This window comes from Melospiza melodia, chromosome 5, assembly GCF_035770615.1.
Source record: "Melospiza melodia melodia isolate bMelMel2 chromosome 5, bMelMel2.pri, whole genome shotgun sequence".
NCBI lineage: Eukaryota > Metazoa > Chordata > Aves > Passeriformes > Passerellidae > Melospiza > Melospiza melodia.
Window position 1 is genome coordinate 84,479,183 of NC_086198.1, and position 21,020 is coordinate 84,500,202.

Here is a 21,020-nt window from a genome sequence, read left to right on the forward strand (position 1 = left end):
ATTTGAGATGCTAAACTAAACAATATCTCACTTTCAGAAACGTATAAAAATGAAAATAAAGTGTTCAAGTTTTGTCAGGCACTATAAAAAAAGCAGAAGCCTTTCCAAAAAGACACTACGTACACCATTTGGGGAACAGTGAAACACAATCAGGGTGAAAATAAACATGGAAAAATTGTCAATCAGTGCTACACTTTTAGTTTGACCAGTTCACTAAGATAGTGCTCCAGAAGGACACTTCTGGACTCTGAAAAGTTACGACTGAAAGTGATTTTTATTAAAAAGTAAAAGTGTTTTTTAAGCAATGCATCAAATGCATATACATCAAACAAAATATATTTATAATAAATTCAGTTCAAAGTAGGTATAAAACGTAGTTAGCTGCATTTTAAAAAAACTCTTTTCACCTCATATAAAATAAACCTCACCTCCCATTTAAACATCAACAATCCATCAAAAAATCAGGCAAGAATAATAAAATGGTGCACTTGCTAATTACATCTACAAGCAATACTTTAGAGAGAAATTATTAACTGACTACTCCCTAACAAGATATCATACAATATAAAAATTAAATTGGTGAGGGACTACTGCCACTTTTATTAACTTGTTTTCTATCAAAGTTCATCAGTCTTGCTTCTGCATATTCCACAACACCAATGAAAGCACAACAGCTAAGAAAAATACTTGAAAGAATTTCCATGGGCTGCTGTTACCATTTCCCTATTGCCACTAGGTGGTGATAGCTTGACACAGATCAGCTTTCATTCTGTTAAAACCAGTGTGAATTGCAACCAGACAGTATCATTTCCTATAAAATTTAAAGATCCTCTCTGTGTACTAAAAAGAGGAACACTTAATCCTTTTAACCTCGCAAATTGCTGTAGCAAACACTTACCTGCTTCAGTCACATCTTTTCACCCCGTTCTTATCCGCTAAAACACTTATAGATGCCTTGAAGAAAACTCAGACCATTCACTCAAAAGAGCCTTTCACCTTGTTTCTGGCTGAGTCACACAGCTCTTGTATGCTCTATAGCCTTTCTGTAGCAGATGCTTCTAAAAAATTGTGACAGTTCTATCTTTAAATCCTTTTTCCACAGCATTACTTGTAAAGCTTCTTCCACAAGTCTATTAAGGCCCTCAAAGGTGAGGCTGCCGCTTTTTATTTGCCTCAAACTCTCGTCTAGATTCCTAGGGCAGTTGAAATAGATTGCTTTCAGATAATACCCATGCCACTGCACTTTCTTCTCAGAAGGTTTGAGTCATAACTTTCCCCTAAGTTCACTCAGCCACAAAACCAGATCACAAGTTCCCCCATCCACAAGTAGTTAAGCAAAGGTCAAAGCAAGTGATTTTGCACTTCTTTTGAAAGGCTCAGGCACACCCAAGCCCTGCCAGCATCCCTGGCTGCAAAACACTGCTTGGTCTGGATGGGGATGGGAGCCCTGTGTGTAAGTCATTTGTTAATATAATATGTTCTCTAGTAAAGTTGTTTCCTCTTTAACTCACACCCAGCTGCTGCCCTGTAGTTTCTAGCTCAGTGCAAGTAAACAGTTTGGAATGAACTGAGTATAATTTATGTCAAGGAAATGGGGACGAAGCTTATAACAAGTACATTAGTTAACAGCATGGCTTAAATAGGTTTCAAGCTAATGCTGAGAAACTTGTACTTAAACCATAAGCAATCCAACATAAAAAATCAATAGGAAATCAGAGTTACAAAGCAGTAAAATACATGGATCATTTCCCAAAAGAGATAGGCTTTCTCACTAGACTGAGATCCCATGCTGTTCCCAAATCTGCATCAGAGACTGTCATTAAAGAGCACGTAAGAGAATGATAAACTCTTGAAAATAAAGAAAACAACCCCAAATCCTTAATTAAATAACTTAATCCTTAAAAATCTGCTCTTTCTCAAGTAGCCTATTAAATCATCTGTCAGCTCATAACACTTTCCTGATGTTCCACCTTGCCCCATGGCTCAAGCTGGTGCCTCTGCCATGAGGAAGAATTAATGCCATGCAGGGCATGAACTGTACAGCGCTGGTGTGTCAGAACAGGTAAGGCCCTCAGATTTTTACCTGGACTCAAAAATGATTTAAGCTAGCAGAAGACTGAGACCATGGTCCTACTTCTGTCCTGTAACTAGGAATTCCATGGATTGGTTATGACTTATATAAAAACAAAACCAAAATACTATGACAAAATTCAACCCACAAGTCAGTCTTGTATTATTTACAAAAAAAAAAAAAAAAAAAAAAAAAAAAAAAAAAAAAAAGTGCACAAAGTAAAATCTGGTTTTGTCCAATGCTTGATCTGTTTCCTTTCAATTCATAGATTTTCTTCTTGACCTTGTGCTGACCTAAAAACTATAGCAGATAACAATCATAGCAAAGTTCAGCTCTGTGAAGAATGGGAAATTAGAAACAGTCTACACAGGTCTGCACCCTCAGCACCTGGTAAAGCTTCTAGTATCTGTTAGTAATCCTTAGTTTCAGAAGCACTCCTCAGATTCCAAGGGAAGCTTTCCACCCAGCTAACCATTTTCACTAGCCATGTTTCTGCTGCATTTTTCAGGGATGAAGTTTACGTTGGTATCTTCTTTGCTGCCACCTGTCGTGCTTCCTTACTTCATTCTGAAAAGTGAAATGGGGGCCAAGTCTCATTCCATCAGGCTACAAGAAATATCACCTCCTTTTCTGGGTTTGTATGATACAGATTTTTCTTCCACTGAATTAAACTCACAGTAAAGTCACTTAGTGTAAACGAGAAAGTGAAAAGGGCATTTTACAGCATCCCAACCACAAAATAAATGCTTGAATAATATTCTCAAATGTCGTTTCAAAAAAAAAAAAAAAAAAACCACCAACAAATAAACAAACCCAGGAGGGAAAATAATAATAACCTCAGGCAACGTCCACAGTGAATTCCAAAGTATAAATAGCTCAGTTGAAAGCAGAACAAAAGTTAGGTTGTGTTATCGTGCAGCTGAGCCAAAAATAAAGCTTCTTTGAAAATGCTTTAGAGAATCTCATAATTCTTACAAATCTTAATGCCTTAATCTTTCCCTTTAACCTTTCTCCAGCTAGATAGAAGAAATTAAATAAAGCTTCTGATTCTGAGGAACAGAATGTTTAGTATCTATTGTTGATAAAAAAAAAGACTAATAAGCCTTTGAACATTGCTTGACCTCTCCCTTTGTATCAATCTAAAGATAGCATTTTTGTAGGTGTTACATAATTTCGGTTCTAAAGTACAAAAATTCTCCAAGAGACATTTTCCTTTGATCATTTTTCTACAGTAATTAATGCAAAAAAGCCAAAGGTATGAAATAAAATATATATTTGATTATTTTACTATTTACCTTGAATTTCAGGTGCTAAACAAGTCAAATTCAAACTATTGAAGTCTTAAGGAAGCCACAACTAAAAAAGACAATACAGAAGGTTTTTTCATTCATTAACGAGGCCTGCTTTTGTCTCTGTCCTTTCCAAAAGCAGATAGCAGAAGATTTTTAATAATATGATATACTAAGACATACAGGATATAAATTATAAAGAATCTAATATCTCCATGTAAGTTTCTATTAGTCCATGAAGTGCTCTGAAAAACACAACCACACAACCTGATACAATGCCTGATTGATTCTTCAATTAGTCACTTCATGAACAATGCAAGGTGGAATTTATTACCAAAACCAAAGAATGCTTAAACAAGAGCATCTCCTAAACATCTGTGTACTCATTCTTCATCCAGGAACTGCAAAATGACTCAGCTCCAAAAAGCAGATATTCCTGAAGAGGAGTATTTCAGAAGGGACAATTCTTACTGTATTTTCAGAGTTGAAAAGACTCTCCTTCGCCAAACAAGAAACCAGTTTTTCCTTGTTCAGAACTATCATGTGCAAGATTTCCATAAAAACTCCATTTATCATCTCAGAGCTGTTGGTAAGAGATAAGCAGAGTCTCCTGCGGGACACGATGACTTTGGAGACACAGAGGACATCAATGAAGCCATGGAGCTTCAGTCAAGTGACATGGAGAGCCTTTGAGATGGTGGGACCTTCTGTCAAAACTTGAGAGGTTTTTTAGGCCAAAAGGCCCTGGCTGAGTATTTCTCATTGCTCTTTTAGTTTGCAGAATGAGTTTTTCCCAAGTGAATAACTTTCTGTATATATTGTGTATACTACTACTTGCTGATTTCATGGCATTTTGAATGCGTGCTCTGTGGGGTGCTGCTTGAAAATAAAAGCAAGGTAAATAAGTTATTAATCATGATTTGCATCCATTTATTTCTTTCCAAATTTGCTGACCAGATGAAAAATGTGCCAGAGCTTTTCTGAAGATGATAAATTAACTACAACTCAGCAAAAAAAAAGATATGGAAAAAGCAGTGCGTATCTAATTCATTAAGGGAGGCATTAACATCATAGATAGACCTTAGTATGAAGGAGAATAATTTTTAATTATCTCTTCTGAGCATGGTTTACCCTGAATAGCTGCAGTTTTGGTACTCCTACCACCTACTCATTACAACTGCTCCAAAACAGCTTCTAAGAACATTTTTCTTTCTTAGAGAAACTTACTCCCACAGCTGGAAAAAAAATATCTAGAATATTTTTCACCTTAAAATTATTATTTAGTTCAACTGAAAGATTTTGTGGCACTGTAACAACATCAGTTATTTTTTTTTCTTTCTATATAGGAACAAACCTAAATTAGTCTATTTGAAGCTCTTGCCTTTTTAACTCATATTTTGTAACAAATATCAATTTTCCTAGCCGTTCAAAATGTAAAAAAAGAAAATTTCATGGAATGTTTCAGGTTGGAAGGGACCTTAAAAAGCCTCTAGTTCCAACCCTTCTACCATCCACTAGACCAAGGTGCTCAGAGCCCCATTCAGCCTGGCCTAGAGAACTTCCAGGGATGGACCTTCCACAATTTCTCTGGGCAAACTTGACCCAGTGCCTCACTACCTTTATCATTAAAAAATTTCTTCCTTTTTTCTCATTTAAATGTAGTCTCAGTTTAAAGCTATTCTCCTTTGTCTTGTCAATACAAGCCCTTGTAAAAAGTTCTCATCTAGCTTTCTTGTAGCCCCCTGAGGTACTGGAAGTCTGCTTCTTCATGGTCCCAGCTCCCACTGCCATCCTCACATCAGGGGTGCTAAGGCCCTCTGATCATCTTTGTGGCTTTCCTCTGGACTCCTTCCAACAGGTCCCTGTCTTTTTAATGTTGAGGTCTCCCTGGGCTGGATGCAGCACTCCAGGTGAGGGTTCATCAGAGGGAAGCAGAGCAGCAGAGTCACCTCCCTGGAGCTCCTGGCCAGGCAGCTTTGGATGCAGCCAGGATGTGGTTGGGCTGCGAGCGCACCGTTACTGGGTCACGTTGAAATTCTTGTCAACCAATGCTCCCAAGTGCTTTCCTCAGGGCTGCTCTCAATCCATTCTCCTTGCAGCCTGATCTTTTGCTTCAGATTGCCCTGATCCAGTTGCAGGACAGAATCACAAAATCACAGAGCAGGTCACACTGGAAGGGACCACAGTGGGTGATGTGGCCCAATCTCTGTTCAAGCAGGGCCATCCCAGAGCACATGGCACAGGATTGTGCCCAGACACTTCTTGAACACCTCCAATGAAGGAGACTCCACAACCTCTCTGGGGAACCTTGCATTTGGCCTTGTTGAACATCATGACACTGACATGAGCCCATCTCTCAAGCCTGTCCTGGTCCCTCAGGATAGCGTCCCCTCCCTCAGTATGACACCCATATCACACTCTTGGTGTCATAGGCAACATCTTTGGGGTGCATGAAGCATTTCTCTCAATCTCAAACCATGCTTTTCCAGTAATTTTGGATAAACCACCAGAACTAATGTCTGGCTATTTTCAGATCTCTACTCACACTAGCAAAGTTGCTACTAATGTCTCAGTAACGGCATTTTTACGTAAAGAATGAGATTTCCTTGAACAGTTGTGGTGTCTTTATTTCCAAATTTGTAGGGAGATATCCACTTTTAGAGATGACAGGAAAGAAAACAGATTGCTCACACTCACTGAGCAAGTGGCAGCCTGGCAGAGCTGCCACAGGGGCCAATCTCAGCAGCCTGGGACTGACTGGGACTCTGTGTATACCTCCAGGAGACCCAGCCCACAGGTGAAAGAAACTCAATGCCATTTATCTCTTTTATGTTTTTCCTGTATGAAGCAGCCTTCTTTCTCTGCACTCCAGGGGGGAGCTAGGTGCATGCTGCTCACTCTGAATAAGCGGTGAGAAGTTCACAGTTCCCAAAAATAGCATTGTGTACAGGCAGTGGCTGTGTCTCAGGAGCAGTGCAGCTCTGCTTACATGGCACAATGCCTGCTGTAGTTAGCATTGCTCAGTTGGCTAATTAGCCAAGTGAAGAGGGTCCTGCATGAGCACTTGCATATTATTTCCCACTGCAGAGTTAGCTCAGCCTCGATATCTCTGCATAATTTATCACTGTCCACAGAAAGAGCTGGATTCCTGGTACATCTGTATGGGGATGATGAAGCAGATAACTAACTAATGTCTCTACATCCACCTCCATGGTTTGACCCACATTTCACTCCTAAGATGATCAGGTGAAAGAAGACATTCTGTTCTTAGTTTACATATCTCAGGGAAACATACATTCAGTGAATATTTTACCTTAGAAACATCAGAACATATACTTACACATTAAAAAAAAATTGCTTATTACAGCTCCACAAACTTTAATTGTCCCTTTTCAATATATTTTTATAGTCCTAAACCAACTGCTGTATTTCAAATAAGTCATCACAGCAGAAGCTACTGCAAAATTGAAAGAATATTTGTATTATAGGGTAAGAAAAAAATATAAATGGAACCATTGAACTTTTCCAAAACTTAGGGCTCTGATACTTGTAACTTATGTAATTAATTCAAATATGACTGCTTTATTACATCCTTTTGACACTTAATTTACCAAAATAGTACATTATAATGATCCCAAAATATTATTTGGGGGAAATATTTCATCATCTTACTAATGTAAGTTGCCCTTTTTTCCTCTAAGAATGACTACTGTTTATGGAATAATTATAAATAAAGGAATTTTTGAATTCATACAGTATTTTGATAATCAATTTTTTACTTGGAAGAAAATCTAAAAAAATACAGCATTTACTAAATTAATGAAAAATAAGTATGCAAAACTTCTTACCTGGAACTTGAAAATTTTGATAAAACTTGAAATTAAGATAACTAAAAATGATTAGAAAATTCACCCTGAGGATCCCATAGAGCATTGTGAAGCATTTAGAAAAGCTGAGAGATTCAATGTCTATGCAATGCAGAAGGTTTATTTCCCACAGCCTTTTTCTTAGTGAAGTACTTCATTTCTGGCATAAAGAGGGGCTTAAATATTATTTCTCAATTGGCAGGCTTTTTTACTTGATTTTCAGAAGTGCATCTTATTACAAAAAGTGAAAGGCAACAAAGAACATAACTCGAGCTCTGTTGTGCAGCAGGCAGAGGCAAGAACAAAGACACCTGCACTTCTCTGAGGAAGGTTAAGAATATTTCTATAACTGATATTAAGCAAAAAGAATAAATAAATTCCTGCACTATTTTCAAATGCCTAATGCCATGAAAGAAAGGCAGCTGACAATCACATTCTGCTCTGACAACAGATGCCACATTCTATGGTTAACATCAAATTATTTTATGAGCTACTGAAACACACTGATAAATGTCCCTGCTCCGTAAAAATTCAGTAAGTTTTCAATTTTACTTCTAGTGCAGCTGGAGTTAAGGAAGATCAAACCTAAAAACTGCTCAAAAAAATTTCATATGCATCTTGTCCTTAGAAACAGGGCTATGGTACCCTGGTGGTTACTGCAAACAAAAAGTTAACCACTCAGTTTGAGATGTAATGCAGAAGGTGACTCCTCGAGCAATGGCGCCACAGTCTATTATGTGGACCAGTGGATAAATGGACTTTATGATACTGAAAGAAGGCAAGAAAATTCTCCTTTTTGTGTTAGAACTTTGAGGTGTTGTGAGAAGGCCATATTTTGGATATGTCTCCATTCATGGCCATTTGGAGGAATGTTGCAACTCCTGATCAATCAGGTACCCAACAGAGTTTGCCCTGTCCTGAGGGCAATTGTTCCCTTCACAAGGTTTCCCTCAGGGCTTTAAGCTACACAATTTTTCTTCTGGATTGGTGACTGAATGCAGCAATTTGTTGTCCCAGCCAAACAGCTTTATTAGCTTTGTTTCAACCACAAGATCCAGGATCTGATGTGAAAGAGCAGCAAGTATAGTCTATCCTGACTTTTGCATGGCTTTCAGCAGTGTCTCTCACAACTGTCACAAGTAAAGTCAGGAATTGTGGATGGGGTGAGTGGACAGCAGGATGAATTGAAAACTGTCTGAACAGCAGATCCCAGAGTCGTAATCAGTAGCATGGGTTTAGTTAGAGGCCTGTCACAGGTAATAACCCCCAAGGTTCAGTACTGGGCCCAGTACTGTTTCATTATTCATCAATTACTTGGATAAAGGTCCAGATTCCTCCTCAGCAAGTTCATGGATGACACAAAGCTGGGAGGACTGGCCAATACCCCTGAGTGCTGTGCATCCCATCAGAAGGACCTGGACAGGTTGAGGAGATGGGCAGGAAAGGATCATTTGAAATTCAAGAAAGGCAAATGCAGGATCCTGTACCAGGGTAGGAATAGGTGCAGGCACCAGCAGAGAAAAGCAGCTCTGCAGAGAAGGATCGGAGCCAGCAGTGCCCTTGTGGCCAGGAGGGCCAGTGGTACCTGGGGTGCATTAGGAAGAGCATTGCCAGCAGGCTGAGGGAGGTGATCCTGCCCCTCTACTCAGCCCTGGTGAAGCTCATCTGGAGTTCTGTGTCCAGTTCTGGGCTCCTCAGGACCAGAGAGACATGGAGCTCCTGGAACAGGCCCAGAGGAGGGTGACAAAGATGCTGCAGGGACTGGAACAGCTCTGTTGTGAGGACAGGCTGAGGGAGCTGGGCCTGTTCAGCCTTGAGAAGACACAGCTGGGAGGGGAGCTCATCAATGTCTGTCAGTACCTGAGGGAGGGTGGCAGGAGCATGGAGCCAGGCTCTGCTCAGGGGGGCCAAGCAACAGGACAAGACTCTTCACTGCCAATACCACTATCATACTTCTTGCCATGTCTATACCAATATAAAAGCTCATGGAATAAAACCTTTATGAAGGATTCAGATATTTCCATAAATTTATCCATTAAACCCATCAGGTAGGTTAAATAATATCAAACTTGCTTTGCAATTCTTTCTTTCCAACCACCTTGTTTAATAAGTTGTTGTCTACTATGGCATACAAGATTTTCCAGAACAACCTAAGGTTATAATGATGTCACTGACTGCAAAGTATTAATCCTAGTATTTACCCAATTTGTGGAATACAAATGTATCAATTGTGTATCAATTAAAATTACACTGCTTAGACATTTTATAATCAGAAAGAAAAATCACATGTTCATATACTCAACTTCCTTTGTGCCAACACATTATCTTTGTCTCATTAAAGAGCTTTATGCCATCTGTACCATCTGTGATACCAGCTGGTACATTGGTCCAAAAATATCTCTTCAATTATAGTATACTGATTAGTTTTTATATAGATTCAATTGTAGCTTAACTGAATTATAAAAATAAATTTATATTGGGTTTCTTTCCCATTTCTGTGATTTGATTTTGGTGATAAAAATTCTAAAACTTCCTCTCTTTTCTCAAGATTTGGAGATTTTATAGTTTGAAGCATATAAAATGAAGTAAAGAAATAGTTTAAATGAGGTTATAAATTAAGTACTGGCATCATGTTCAAAATGAGACACCAAATATTTCTAGCAAAAATTGAGTATTATTTTGTTACTATTTTTTATTCAAAAAGCACAGAATCAACTAAAAAAAAATTCTTTCCCCAAAATGTTCCTTCTAAATAAATACTATATTCATTAAAAAGGTAATTTTACAAAGCTAAAAGTTTGGTGGAATTTTGTTCTCCTAGATAAAGATTTAACTTATCAGAATAAGCTTATTTATATAAAGCAATTGAGTGAAATTCCTTTTACAGTGAGATTTAATGGCAAGATTCTCATTCATTCTAGTAAGCCAAAATTTAGCATCACACAATTAAGGGAAAGGTGCACATCCTTCTGTAGCCCTCACCCCTTGTAATAGGGATTGATGCTTAGATCAATCACATTACCCTTGCTTTTAAGCTGTACTACAAGCCAAGATCTGAATTTATGTTATCTGATGTTATGAATGCTTCCCACGCAGAAATACTGGTACATATATTAATTACATGGGAAGTACACATCAAAAGAACTGTCCCGTGATCATAAATCCTAACAGCATTAGTTCAGCCCCTTTCTACATATGCATTGTGGTGCAACCTTTTAACGACATGATGATGTGCTTTAGTTTGAACAGGAGCTTCTTTTGATAAGTTAATTTAATTCATGGATATTAGCCATTTACCAAATTCAAAACTTCACACTTTGCTCATTTTGAGCCCCCATAACTTGCTTATCAAACACTATTGAAAATCTGTTCTGAAAACAGATTTCTCTCTGATGTTCCTCATTGCAGTGTCTGAGCGCTTCACAAACATTACTACATTTATATTCAAAATATCCTTGTGAGATGAGAGGTTATTATTATACTTACTTTATGCAGAACAGAGGCACTGTGAGATTGAGATCAAAGGTATTGACTAATTTGGGCACTTGGTAGGAAACTCATGGAAGCTCATTTTCACAGTGCCTAATACACAACCTTTCATATATGTTCAAAGCCTAGTTATTCATGGTCTAAGTGTTCAATATTCTGCAAGTCAAATGCCAAGGATTCACTCAGAAAACAAGAAACATATAATATCAATACCTAAAATTTATCATAACTGACTCCTTTCAAATCACATCAGGAGGTTTAGGTTAGACATCAGATACAAAGGAAAAGTTCTTCACCCAGAGGGTGTTTGGGCACAGTGAGCAGGCTCCTCAGGGAAGGGGACACAGCGCAAAGCCTGACAGAGTTCAAGTGTTTGAACAACACTGTTGGGCACACAGTGTGTGACTCTTGGGGTGTCCTGCACAGGGCCAGGAGTTGGACTCAATGATCTTGATGGGTCCCTTCCAACTCAGCATATTCTATCACACAGGGGCTCTGTGCAAGAAGAAATCTGGTTCTTCAGCATAAATTAACCGTATGGACTTCTTTTCCTTTTTATATGCTGTTTTGTTAAGTATTTTCTAAATGGCTCACTCAACAACTATGGAATTGCATTGTTCTTGCATAGTCATCTTATTGCAGGGACTCCATACTGCTGTCTCCTTATTACAAAAGTTTCATACCTCCTTGGTGTTTCTTGTGAGCAGCTCCTCTGAGCACTGACTCATTCTTCTTCACAAAGCAGCCACCTAACTCCAGTTCCCCTCTCACCCAGCCACCCCACTCTTTTATAGCACTCTTCCACTCTTTGGTTACAGCTGTGGCCTGTTAAAGTCAGGCCTGCTCCTAATCTTTGATAATTGGCCCAGCTGCAACTCCTTAGGGGTAAGATTACTTTCTGTACTAACTTTATTTTCTTATATTGTATCCCTCTACATTTTTGTACTAAAAGTACAGGTGTTTTGGTTTCAGACAAATTTACAGCAAGGAAAGAAATAAACAGATAGGTGCAGTACAGTTACTATGTCCCCATATAATTCAAAACTACGAGGAGATGGAGTAATTTCTGTGTTTTCTCACAGCAGAGGATATTGAGATTCAGACATACAAGAATTAATTCTATGTTACTGTAGGGACATACTGTGATGATTTACCTACTGCATCTAGGTTTGATTTTTCTCACTGGTCACTTTTCATCTCAGTTTCATCAGAAGTGGTATGAGTGAAAGGACTTAGTTTAAGCAGTGAAACTATCACAGCTTGGAAAGGGTAGCTCTTGTCAACTGAATGGTCCTCAGTTAAAAAATATTACCTCTCAACCAGCAAAGACAAACACAAACGTACAAAGATAAACATAGAGAAATTCATAACAGCTCAGCTGATAGATGCCATAGTCAAAAGCTGTAGCATTTTAAGGGATTTAAATATGTATATACAGTAAGTATAACAAGGAAGTCAGACATAGTGATGCTAATTCAATTCAGAGGAACTTGGTGATGTGAGCTGACAGAGGTTTAACCATGATCCTTTCTTGCTGGCAGTCCTTGCTGTTACATTCAAGTCTATTTGAACCTATGCACATGCTTATGCCAGCAGGAGGTGATGAAACCAGTTTCACCTTAATATTGCCCTAGACCTTGAGTTCTCTTATTGTCAGAAATAGGTTTTCTCTACTGCTGAGAATGATAAGCCAAACCCTTTCAAGTATTTTGCTTTTATAAGACCAAAGAGAACACAGATTAAATGGTGTTTTAGAAAAGGATTTTCAGTATTACAGGTAATAAAATTTTTCAACTTTTTCATCTATTATAATTTTCCTTTTCCCACCCTGTATATCAAAGAAATCAGGCTGGCCTCAAACATAGAGGGTTGCAGAGAACAGTGCAAAAAGCACACAGGTAGCTCAGTATTACTTGCACCATTTTCTGTGACATACGTGAAGCCAAGTTTGACTTCTGCGTTCCTACACAGTATAGGCTTGCTGGCATTTGGCTGGGGTGATCTGGAAAATTCAGTTGCACTGTTGCCACATATGACTAATGCTGTCATTGAGCCCACTAAACATTCAGATGGCTTGGTGAAGAACTTCACCTCCTTATTGACTTTTCATTAGTTTCTTGCACACAGAAAGGATGAGGAAGAAAGTTTAAGAATAACTGAGACCACATCTCCTTGCCAAGAAGATAATGCTACTGGGAGGAACAGCAGGAAGGTGCCAGCAGGGCAGCATTACTGCAACAATGAAAAGCCCTCAGTTACCCCTTTTGGGCTGAAAGAAGGGCACATTATCCTGTCAGAACTGTTGTGTGTCAGAACTACCAAGACTGCACTGCAGACTCCCATGGAAACAAAAATTTGAATTAAAGGGGGGGAGGGATAGCAAGAGCAAACAAAGCAACATGCAATTTTGTCATTTCCTACTGTTTTTCCCTCGTTTCTTCTGCCCTAACTTTTCACTTCTGAGATATGCTGGTTTTCCTTTTATTTTAATCTTTTGCAAAAAGTTATCCAGTCATAATGATTCAGCATGATAAAAAAAAAACCCAAAACAAATCTAAAAGAACTCTGGTTTTGCATACTTCTTTTAAGAAGCTGCTTCTGTCAGCTACCTTGATCTGCAATAGAAGTGCTCCTTCCAGCCACAGGATTTTTTCCAGGGACAGACACTTGCAAATGCAGTTGTGTCATACTGCACTAATACCCAGTAAATTCGGTAAACAAAATCTTGATCTCACCAACCACCACAACAAATTCAGTTCTTTATGAGCTATGCCATTTATAAACAGGCATTCAGAACTCTCATTTAATCTGGAATACTATCAGTATTTTAAGTCATTTAAATTGCTGGAATACTGCCCAGATGGAAAGTGGCAAGATATTTAAAGATTTATTCAATTTTCTAAGTATGCCATGAATATAAAAGTCCTTCCACTTAATCTAATATGCTTCTTTGGCCTATTAGTTTTGGATTGATAAAAAGTTTTTAAATAAAAAATCAGCAGCTGGCAGACAGGGTAAAAATCAAAGATACTGTAAGTACAGAGAATTAATAGGAATATATATTGGTTTCTTACAGGATATATTTAAGTTTCCAAAAGTAGCAAACCTCTACCATTTATTCTATTCCAAACCCTGCTAGATTGCTAGAACTTGATTTTTAGTTAACAGATTTTCAATAAATTAGCAACACTTCTCTCTTTTTTTCTTTTAAAAAATGGGACACTGACCTTTGTGTAAAAATGAAGGAAAATATGGGGAAACAAAATTAGACATCAGATTCTCCAATTGAGAGGTCAGACCTTCATGGCTTGCTTTCATCCTCAGAGAATATAATTTCTATATTGTAGAGCAATTAATAGTTTTGAAATATCTGCATAATATTGAACCAGTAACTCTAATTTTGCTAGAGAAACAAGAAAAATTAGAGAAAATTATATTTCTGGTATAACTAGCCAATTTAAAAGTAGTTAATCAGCTATTCCTTACATTCTTCAGCCCAACTGAAGATGATTGTTTTTTCAATATTTTAAACTGACTGAACAATAATTTGATCATTGGTAAGTAGGATTAATGATCTCAAAAAAAAAAATTCACTATGCAGAGTCCAGAGTGACATTCCTGAAAAGGTTCCAGCCAGCTTGATGGTTCCTCATGCTTTTTATATGGAAAGAGAACACTCATTTGCAATGATTAATCAAAAACTAAACAGTTTATAAAATGGGTCTGTTCATAGCTCTTAATTAGAGCTAATTTAAAATTTTGCATTTTTAGGACACTTATGCAAACAGCTTCATGCTAATACTGGTCAGTAGGAAAAGAAAGAGACACAAAGAGCAAAAAATCTCATGAGTTCAATTTACTGCTCTGCAAATGCAGAGTTTTAGGCAGCAACCTGCCATGAGTTAAGGCTTCATGTTCCAGCACCACGTCCCTCCTGATAATGGCAACACTGGAATTAGAAAGGTGGCAATTGCAGGACACCATAAAAATCCATTTTTATGTGAAAGAAACAAACCTCTGAGAGAAAAGGAGAGGCAGGCCTTGTAGTGCAATGTTTATATCCAGGGAAGCATAAAGCAGAAACTCCATGAGGTGATACACCCACATCTTTCTGAGCCTTATTTCTCAGGGGTTAATTGTGGAGCATGTTTTGCCCTTTGAATGTCAAACCCTGAGGAAATCTGATTTCCATGGAATATCATTCTCCTTACATAACAGGCACATTCACGCTAAGGAGAACTGACTTCATAATCTGCACTTTGCAAATTGATATCTTTGTATCAAGCATCTTTACAATTTAGTTTTGGATAATATTTACTTTTATAGACACTAATAAACGTTTCCAGTTAATGCAGGTATTAATTTTCCCCAGACTGTAAACTAGTGGCTATTGCAAGTGTTTGCACACTTTATTTGAAAGTTTGGAAATATTTAAAAACCTTTTAAGTATGGAGTAAACCTGCAAGATTTTTCATAATGACTATGGCCTCTAACTACTAATTTTAAAACTTTAAGAAGAATTAAAAGCTTTATAAGATACATGTCTATGGGGTGTTTTTTACAAGAAATAAAGGAGAATGACTATTACACTGTCTCAATCCAAAAATGATGTGACATAATTTTATACATACAAAAGTGTCTGTCAGAGCCTCTCATTTTCATTAGCTACATGCAATGCTCAGTTTAACAAGTCTCCACACAACTGCACAGTAAAAGCCCTTTCCAAAACATTAATCTGGAATGATTCTAAACCACGAGAATCCATGTTTTTCCAATTCCCATTTTAATTCTCTGAAAGACAGCAAGAATTCCTAAATAGTAGTACACCTTCCTGGTAATTTGTGACAATAACTATTACTGCTGCCCTGAAGAGAGTATTAGAAGTCTTATTGAGATTAGATATCTCCATGCTACAAATTTAAAAGAAAATTACCTTCACCAGGGAGAGCCTCTAATTTTACTGTCATGATTTGCCTTTCAGAGTTAGGATTTGGCAAGAAGGGAACAAACTACAAGGTGCCCCTTTTTGCCAGGTAACTTAATACAAATTCCTTTGTCTGAGGTTATAATAGGTGAACAGACTTAAGTGTAAAGCAAAAAAAAGATAATTCAAAAATAGATTATTACCCCTCATCTTTTTTTTCTTTTCTTAGTATTTTTAAAACAGCTTCTTCATACTCAGTAAATATATACATCTACATCTTTACTCTAAATGAAGAATTATTTAGCTAAGAATAGAGTCCTATATTGATTTCAAGGAAAAAAAGTTGAAATAAGTAAAGAATGTCCACTTAACAAAACTTTTACATTTAAATGGATTATATTCACATTTTCCATCCAGTTAATTTAGTTTAAAAATGTTTATATACAATGTATTCAATATTTGTTCAGAAGGCAAAACTTTCATAACACAAAATGGATCATTTGGTCGGAGAGCCAGAAGGTACAAGGCAACATGAAACCTTGACTTACGAGAGACAAATAAGAAAACAGTGCTAATTCAGGTTTCACTGTCATTAAAGAAATATGCAAAGCAATATTGAGAAATGTTAATTAATTGTGAAAAAAATATCATTCAAAGACACAAAATTAATAAGCTTTTTGCCCTTTAAGTTTTCCTCGGTAGCAAATTTACTTCAGAATAACATGTACAGCAAGAGCTGTACATGTACATGTACATGTACAAATAAATATTTCAAATAGATGAAGTAGACTAAACATTGCTTGTTTTGAATTCTCAAGCAAACTTCTTTTCATAGTTTTTACAAAATAAAGATTTCTGTATTGCCTAAAACTATTAAAGGTTCCATTTTTAAATGGATTTCTACGTTTGTGTTCACAGCATAAAATCTCAGATATGTTAATCTATTCAGTCATTAATACATGCTATAATAGACTGCAAAGCCTCCTTTTTCAGCATTCAAGAAATATTGCAAAGGGTTATGATCTAATTATTTACATGCTCAGCACCTAGAACGGAAAGGAGAAATTCAGCAAGGGACACAGTCCTCAGTCTCTCCACAATTTCTCTCTCAATCCCTTCCTCAATCCCCACTTCTTTTTCTTCCCTCTTCCTCCCCCACCTCTTCTTTTTCTCTTAGAGGTTTTCAGACTCAAAATTGCAAAGCCATATGAACAGCAGTTCTATAGGCACATAGGAAAAATATTTCCTAGTGCCTATAAAAATGTAAATCTGTGATTTTAACAGAAACCAAACGATGCTCAAAGCATCTATGAGACAGATGAGGGAAAAAAAAAAAACCACAAAAACTACAGGATATAGTTTGAAATGATAGGAAATTAAAATGGACACATCTGACAGGCCATAAAAATTCAATTACTGGACAAGTTAAGATCTGAACTGTGTATCAGCCATGGTTTAGGAGAGGTTTAACTGTTAGTTAAGAGCAGCTACTGGGACAAGGGAATGAAGTCAGGAGTATATGGTATTCCTGATACTGAATATTTATTATTTATTGTTTATTTCTGACACTTTTATCTACGCCATTTATTTAAAATTTATCCTGTAGGGAAGGTTAATTAGGACCAGGAAGATTTCAGGAACTATCACTCCATGCACAACAAACAAAAAAGATATTTTTGCTACAGTAATCAAGTTAGGAAAAAGAATCCTGTTTCATGAGTCATGATGCTTTCTAATTAAGGCAGTTGAAGGCTTTGATAGTGGAATGCAAATCCTGCATGCAATCCTGATGTCATCACTTTCTACCTTACATGCTGTCTTTGCCTCATCACTTTACTGCTCAAAAGAAAAGCACCCAGCAGGTAATGCTGAGAGACATTGGAAAAATATTTTAGTCTAAAGGACTCCATGAATAAACATTTTTGTTAATTTTTAACAAGTAGGGAAAAAGATTTTCATGGTCTTTGAGAGACCCTGAGATGTGACTAGATTTCAAAGCAGTGGTCAACTTATTTGCATAGGACAAGCAAAGGCAAATGGGCTGCAGAAGACAAACCACTGCACTCTTCACATGAAGTCCATATTTAAAAATCTGGTACTGACAATCTTCAGCAGGAATTTTTGAGCTATTTAAGGTCTGAGACAGTATGAAGTATCCTAGGCAGAGCAGAATTTTAACTAGCTCTGAAATAACTTGGGCTATTTTTTCCATATATACTTTGTCAAATGTACTGTTTGACAGGGAAAAACACACACAATGATTGACAGCTTGGGATTATTCCTAAAGCACTCATACCTCAACTCATAAATATGTGATGTGAGAAAACACAAACAATGTAAAAAACTAAATAAACAATTGGTTATGTATAATATTTTAGCAGTATGAAATAAAGAGTCAGCACTACAATGCCTCCAAATTTATCTTCATGACAGACAACTTGCTGTCCTCTTGGTGTCTTTCATTTGCATTTTACAAAATCTGCAGCAAATGAATATTCATGGCATAGAATGATCGTGAAAGACTCATAACTGCCCTAGGTTAGCTGAGGAGGCTGCCAATTTAGTGAGAGGACACTTCAGGGCTGCCCATTTTTGAAACTGAGCGTTTCAAATCGAAAGTTTTTCAACATGTCCTTTAAACTTGGGCTCAGAGTTTATTGCACATCAAGCTCTCACTGATGCACTCCTGGCACTGCCATAGTCTGTTCCTCTGGCCTCAGTTACAAGATACCTCCTGGCTGAAACTACTGTCTGATGGAATTAGTCAAATAACCGAGCCTTGAGCATTGATTAAAATACTGGGTTTAGCATGAAAAGGTCTCCCATTGACAACCATGTTATTCCATTTACTTTTCTTTGAAATACAAGAAAGTGCTTTTTTTTAAAATTCTCTTGGATCATCCTTTTGAGGATGCACTCGTGCATTGAATCCATGCTGTTTAAATTCTACATCAAAAAGGATTGAGGATAATTATCTTTCTGGTACTTATGAAGTAACATTCTTCTTATTTCCACATTTTGAAACTGGAAGAGTAGGAAGATATCCCCAGTGTGACAATTTTCTAAAATTTTAGCATGAGAGTGAAGATTTTCCATTCCGAAAATAGAGTTAAATCATCCCAACATTGCAGTAAATCAAATATTTATTTTCCTGCTTCAAATTCATAAATGAAAATTGTTTCTGAAAGAATAATTAATTCTATGAAGTTAAAACATGTTGACAAACTCAGCTGCAAGATTATACAAATGAATTGTAGAGGAGAAATGGTATCTCTTTTAAAAGAAAGATCAAATATCCATTACTGTCCAGCATTTTCAGCCACAAACAGTTACAAGGGCAATGAGTTACCAAACAATCTGGTACTTAGGGCTATCATGATCTTTTAGAAATACGAACAAAGAATTTCAGTTATTTTTAAATACTAAACTGCAAGCCTCAACTGCCTAATGACTATTTTCATACCACTTCACCAGTGTAATTTAGATTAAGATAACCAACGGGGAATCTGATTAGTGTAAAAGAACATCTAAGTGGGAATGAGCCACCACAATGTGATTTGCAAGCCCACTCTCGTTCTTCCCACAGAAAACAGTAGGCATTGAGCGAGCAGCTCCGGCCTCCTGCTCTCAGCTCCCACAGCACTGTCGTGAGTACCAGGAGTGCTCTATCACTGCAGCCCAACAAAACCTATTTGGCCAGTGAGGGCACCTTGGACACCAGCACAGTGCTGAAGGAAGCACCTCAGAATGTCTGCGTTCTTGATCCTGATGAATATTCAAATCTTCTTGTAAAGGTATCCCTGTGGGAATATGCTTTCTATCATCTGGTACTACATACAGCAAAATCAGTGGTTTCATTTTGAGTTAACCATGTGTCAGATTCTGATTCTGTCCCTGCCAGATTAAAACTGAGCCCGATTTTACAGTAATTCATCTGTCTGCAAATTCACTTTACCACAAATAAAATTAATCCTTAATTCTATCATCAACTATTGACTGTTTTAAGACCCTTTCTGGAGGTGTAGATTATTACCAAGTTTGAAGGTATTGAAGAATCAGACCTATAAACTTCAATGCAATTTACTTTAGATTCACTCATCATTTCTAGAAAGGTGATTGCTTCAAGCTACTGAGACTGATTTCTAAAAATTCACATGAACAGAAGGAGGAGTATTTTGAAAGAGTTACAGAAAACCTATTTTTGCCTCATTAGCACCACTAACAATACAAAAAAAAAAAAAAAAAAAAAGAAAGTGCAGCAAATTATAGATACAACCTGCTACAATAATAGGAAATCACCTTTTAGCACACCATAATATACATGTGATTAAAGTAGCCATTTGTTGAAAAAATGAACTTAAACTTTTTTAAATGAGTGGCTGAGAATAGCTAAATGTTTATGCTTAGATTAAAAGGCAAATGAAGCACTTTTTTATTTGGACAATGCAGAGATCAGTGCAGTTTAAAACCAAAGGTAGGTCATATTTAACCAGAACATTGTTTCTAAAAGCTGGAACTAAGCTACTAGAGCACAGCCTTTAAAATAAATGTGTAAATAAAGCAACATGTCACACACTCAGGTTACGGTGCCTTAGCTCTTCATAACAAAGCACTGTCATGCATTTCTTTTCATTCTGTTTGACACAAATTGGATATAGTGAGGACCTGGTTTGAGGTTGGTTTGTCTGTTTGTTTGTTTGTTTCTGTCATAAACGAGGGAATGAAAAATGCTGCCAAAATGCAAAAGAATTGTTTCAGGCAGTGTTTTTCCTCCTGTTTTTGCATAACATTGCGAAGTACAAATACAATGGTAAAAAAAGGAATGTGGTGAATAAAATTCTTAGCTGTTTGTATGTTCCTGAAGGAAATGATGTGAAGCAGATTAACCATGACTTCAAGACAGTTGTTGTTTAATTTATTATTCATAAAAGAGTTCAACTTTCAATTGTGAGATAGTTCACAGCCAACTTCTAATTTAAAAAAGAAGCATTTCTTTTAGTATTTATTAATAAATACAGTACATAACATCATCATGTATAAACGTGACAGAATGTTTCCTTTCTTCATTTCCTCAAAGACAAAGGGATTGATACTGGAATTTCCATGCAAATATACTCTGACAATGAAAGGAGGTTTTACTCATCAAAACAGAATTTTGGGCTGGGCCCTGATAAATTAATACATCTAATTGCTAGGATTTTACATTTACTCATTTATCTTCTGACTGAAGGATTTTTTTTTCTGCAGACCATGTATTTTTATGTGCTGCAAAATGAATACTCCTGCAGTACAATTATTTTTATCACATTATGATAAAGCACCTCAATCAAAGCTGTACCATTTTTAATCTCCTCGCACAATAGACTCAAGACAGCAGAGAC

The 21,020-nt window shown here is 36.9% G+C and overlaps 1 protein-coding gene across 2 annotated transcripts in view; it reads right to left on the minus strand.

The window, feature by feature from the left end:
• KCNIP4 (potassium voltage-gated channel interacting protein 4) overlaps positions 1-21,020 on the minus strand; it is a 388,652-nt gene that overhangs the window by 325,076 nt on the left and 42,556 nt on the right. The gene's annotated exons all lie outside the window — the stretch shown is intronic.